Below are 5,668 nucleotides of genomic sequence, written 5' to 3'. Positions count from 1 at the left end.
TCCAATTGTACTAATGTTGGTTTTTTTCCTAGTTTTATTTATTGTTCTTTACAACTATTTTTAAGATTTTGTTGTATCTGATTAAATATTTAACTGCATTTTGGAATAATATCAAAAAATCCTAGGCCAATTACTATCTTTTAAATTATTAATAATTGCAAACTAATTATTGCTTATGAAGTTTGAAAGTAGATTTAAACATAAGGACTTTTTAGGAAACCCTGTTATTATATTGATCATTATATTATTCCAAATCCTCATCTCTGTAGGAAAAAAAATATGCAAGGTAATAGAAAACAAAATATGCATCTGTTGCTACAACAAATATATTCTCCTTTGAATGCATCAAGAAAATTAGTGTGGTAGTACTACATGCCTGTAATTCCAACAACTTGAGAGGCTGAAGCAGGAGGATCACAAGTTCAAGGCTGGCTACAGCAACTTAAAAAGACCCTAAGCAACTTAGTATGAACATGACTCAAAATAAATCTGGGAATGTAGTTCAGTGGTATAGTACTCCTGGGTTCAGTACCCCTCCCCACCCCACCCCACCCCAAAAAAGAAAAAAATCAGTTTCAGAGAGGAAAGAGCCAAGAACAAGAAAAGTACAGGGTTTGTGTTGGAGCTGTTGACACTTTTGCTTACTGTGATTTGGGCTTAGCATAGGACAGGAAAAAAATTTTTTTAAATAAAAATTATATATATATATATATGCACACATGCACACACACAATATATATACATATACAGAATCTGGATGACAAATAGTGAAATCCAAGAGTGGAGTTTTTATATGGTAGGCAAGGGAGAACAATGGAAAGTTTTTACTGAATAAGATTAGTTTAATTCATTCATAATACTATTCTGGAATGCATATGCCAGATGTATATGAGTGGGGAAAGACAGAGTGTGAGACATACCTAGTCCATTAGTTCTTGAAATAGTCAAGATATAATAAGAGTTTGAGCCAGTGCTTGGATATGACTTGAAAGATAAAAGGCAAGAATATATGGGAGCAAATATAGAGCAGTATGTAGAATGTCCATTGTGAAACTTGAAAACATCCATAATAATCAGACTTCTGGCATTCTAATTCTGAAAGACTTCTATTCTGACTCAAAGCCAAAACCTCTGTTAATATCTATTCACCTTAAGATTTTGTCAAAGTTACAATTATTACAAATACATATCTTTGGGCTGGGGATGTAGCTCAGTGATAGAACACTTGTCTAGCATGTAAGAATGAGATTCTATCCCCAGCACTTGTGGTAAAAGTATATTTCTGTCACCCTCAGGTGTTATTCAGAGATTTCAGGAAAACCTATATATCGGGTGGTATATTAGATGAAGGATGTATGCAGATAATCAGTACAACTTAGTTTGGGCAGACCTATGGACTGGGAAGGCTGGTAAGTAAGAAACAGTTTCAGTATGTAGTGGCAAGAATAAAGACATGCATAGAATGTTCTGGACAGGAAATATCTTATATCTTATGATGATGGCCTAGGGCTGAATTGGGTTTCCAAGGATGCCTTGATGACTTTTCACCCATTATAATTATCATAGTATAATGATTTATCTCCCATTATAATATTACACTTGTGGGGGAAATGTAAATGCCTCAATTTATGCACACACACACAACACACACACACACACACGTGTACATTTTTTTTACCTAAGAGAAAAATATTTATCTCTCCTGTAAAATTTTTCTTTTCATCCTTTTAGATTTGGTAAATTAGAAATATGCATTTACTGGTTATTCTTTTACATTTAAAATACAAAGATCGCTCCAAAGTGCTTTGCCATGAATTATCTCTTTATCTTGATTTTCACAAGGATAACCTGCACAGAGTAGGCACTCAGGAGATACTTGTGTTAAACTGCTTGAACTGAGTAAGCTCTGTTGAAAACAGCAACTTCCAGTGTTGTTGGTATGTGCTGAAATGATTCTGGATTCAGACTGCATTTGCAACTAACTGACTTAATAGCCCTCTCTTTAGTTTATTTCCTCCTATGTAAATTGAAGGTAATAAAAAAGTTTCTACTTCCTAGGCTAGCTGGTGAATCAAATGAAAGAATTCATGTACAGAGTTCAGAACAGAATATGGTAGACAAAACATTGTCAATAAATGTTAGTCAACATTTCTAAAATTCAGATTTACCACAGGCAGAAGACTGAACTTTTAAGCTTCTTTTTCAGGAACCCTTAAAATATTGAAAATTATGATTCATCTGCTTTTATTCCAGGTAAATGGTAAAATTACATTTCCTTTTTGCCAATTTTACAAGTACAAACGTGAAACATTAAGGTTTTCAAAAGGGGCCATCTACATTAAATACAGTTAAATACATTACATCTATTTATTTGTTCTAATTAGTTATACATGATAGCAGAATGCATTCTGATTCATAGAACACAGAAACTGAAGTTTCATTACCTCCGCAGTGAAATCCCTATTTTCCATCTTTTCTGTGTCTGAACATCTCCACATACCTTATCATCTAAATTTGTTTTGTCATTGGTACTCAGGAAGACTCATTATTCCTGAGTACTAGGAACAGCAAAATGCCACTGCACCATGCCAGTGAAGGCAAGTGATTGACTTATTCAGTGACCAACTCTATGTCTCTACAGTACCACTTCCCCAATCCCAGGTTAGCCCCATTGAAAGGAAAAGAGTGTCATGGGAGAAAAGGTTTCTCTGAAGATGCCGGAAAGTGTCTAAGGAGTTTCGGAGGGGGGGGGTGGAATTTGACTCAGGTCTAGTGGGGTTCTTTGGCATAATTGATGACAAAGAACTTCAATATGTGCCAGTCAAAGGCACAGAAAGAAGATTATTTAGGAGAGTAGATACATTCCAGGGGACATGGGGGAATCTCAAGAGAGTTGCCTTTGGGGTAAAGCAATGAATAGTATTTAAGGAAGAATGTGGGCTATCTCCAGAGGGAGAAACAGAAACCCATTGGTGTGGTATTTTATATATATATATAGCAGGCTATGCTAGGGACTGGAGTAGAGGTGGACCAAGGTGGAGTTACATAATTTTGTGCTAGTCTTCCCTGCACCTGTGCATTTCCCTCATTTTACATGGGCATGGGCCAAGAACATATAGGTCAGAAATTACATTATTCCTTAGTGCTTTCTGCATATCAGTGGCTCATAGGTGTTTCCTTTAAGACTCAGTATCTCTCTCTTTACCCTAAATTCGTACCTCAGGAGAAAGGTTCCAAAGAGGCAAAAGTGGAATGGAAGATTCGACTGGACCAGTTTTTCCAACTGAAGATCAAACCCCAGGTGCCAGGTGACCTGTAGCAAGGAGTGGATGAGAAGGAAAAAAGTAAGCCTGTAAAACCTTAGAATGGAGAACAATTTGTCACTATAACCCCCTTTGTAGTGAAAAGATAGGGCCCTTAAAACTTTGTTAGCCTGAATCGGACTGTACCAAACTTCTTTTTTTAAAATTAATTAATTTATTTGTTCTAATTATCTATACATGATAGCAGAATGCATTCCGATTCATAGAACACAAATGGAGCACACTTTTTCATTTCTCTGGTTATGATGACCATTTGTGTCATCATGCATGTTCCTAGGGTAATAATGACTGTCTCATTCCACCATCTTTCCTACTCCTATGCCCTCTCCCTTGCCCTCCCTTCCCTTTGCCCTATACAAAGTACTCCCCCCCCCCCCATTGTGGATCAGCATCCACTTATCGGAGAACATTCAGCCTTTGGTTTTGGGGATTGTCTTACTTAGCATATTCTCCATCTCTATCCATTTACCTTCCAATGCCATGATTTTATTTTCTTTTAATGCTGAGTAATATTCCATTGTGTATATATACCACAGTTTCTTTATCCATTCATCTATTGAAGGACATCTAGGTTGGTTCCACAGTTTAACTATTGTGAATTGTGCTGCTATAAACATTGATGTGGCTTCATCATTGTAGTATGCTGTTTTTAAGTCCTTTGGGGTATAGATGGAGGAGTGGGATAGCTGGGTCAAATGGTGGTTCTATTCCAAGTTTTCTAAGGAATCTCCATACTGCTTTCCAGATTGGATGCACCAATTTGCAGTCCCACCAGCAATGTAAGAGTGTGCCTTTCCCCCCAGATCCTTGCAACACTTACTGTTGCTTGCATTCTTATTAACTGCCATTCTGATTGGGATAAGATGAAATCTTAAAGAGTAATTTTGATTTGCATTTCTCTAATTACTAGAGATGTTGAATATTTTTTTTCATATATTTGTTGATTGATTGTATATCTTCAGAGAAGTGTCTGTTCAGTTCCTTAGCTTATTTATTGATTGGGTTATTTTTTTTTTTTTGGTGTTAAGTTTTTTGAGTTCTTTATATATTCTTGAGATTAGTGCTTTATCTGATGTGCGCATGGTAAAAATTTACTCACATTTGTTATGCTCTCTCTTCACTTCCCTGATTGTTTCTTTTGCCTAGAAGAAGCTTCTTAATTTGAATCCATCCCATTTATTGATTCTTTTTTAAAAAAAATTTAAAATATTTTTTTAGTTGTAGATAAACACACAATATCTTTGTTTTATTAAATTATTTTTTTATATGGCGCTGAGGCTGGAACCCCGTGCCCTACATGTGCGAGGCAAATGTTCTACCACTGAGCTACAGCCTCAGCCCCCATTTATTGATTCTTGATTTTATTTCTTGTGATTTTAAGTTCTGGTATTATGATACTTCCTGCTTCATTCTTTTTTCTAAGGAATGCTTTGACTATTCTGGGTCTCTTATTTTTCCAGATGAATTTCACGATTGCTTTTTCTTTCTATTGAGACTGTCATTGGGATTTTGACTGGAATTACATTAAATGTGTATAGTGCTTTTTGGTAGTATGGTCATTTATTTGTATATAAATGGCTAGAGTTTCAAGGACTGTGTTAAATAGAAGTGGTGAAAGAGGGCATCCCTGTCTTGTTCCAGTTTTTAGAGGAAATGCTTTCAATTTTTCTCCATTTAGAATGACATTGGCCTTGGGCTTAGCACAGACAACTTTTATATCGTTGAGATATATTCCTACTTATCCCTATTTTTTCTGCCTATCCAAGAACAATATTAATCCTGACAATATTAATTCTGCCTATCCAAGAACATGGGAGATCTTTCCATCTTCTAATGTCTTCTTTAATTTCTTTCTTTAGCATTCTGTAGTTTTGATTGTAAAGGTCTTTCACCTCTTTTGTTAGGTTGATTCCCAAGTTTTTTTTTTTTTTTTTTTTTTTTTGGAAGTTATTGTAAATGGGGTAGTTTTCCTAATTTCTCTTTCAGAGTATTCGTCACTGATATAAAGAAGTGCATTTGATTTACAGGTGTTGATTTTATATCCTGCTACTTTGCTGAATTCATTTATTCATTCTAGAAGTTTTCTGGTGGAATTTTTCGGATCCTCTAAGCACAGAATCATGTCGTCAGCAAATAATGATAGTTTGAGTTCTTCTTTTCCTGTTTGTATCCCTTTAATTTCTTTCGTATATCTAATTGTTCTGGCTAAAGTTTCAAGGACTATGTTAAATAGAAGTGGTGAAAGAGGGCATCCCTGTCTTGTTTCAGGTTTTAGAGAGAATGCCTTTAATTTTTCTCCATTTAGAATGATGTTGGCTTAGGACTTAGCATAAATAGCTTTTACA

Source organism: Callospermophilus lateralis, chromosome 2 (genome assembly GCF_048772815.1).
Source record: "Callospermophilus lateralis isolate mCalLat2 chromosome 2, mCalLat2.hap1, whole genome shotgun sequence".
NCBI classification, from domain to species: Eukaryota; Metazoa; Chordata; class Mammalia; order Rodentia; family Sciuridae; genus Callospermophilus; species Callospermophilus lateralis.
The sequence above is the reverse complement of the archived record's forward strand: the minus strand, read 5'-3'. Positions refer to the sequence as shown.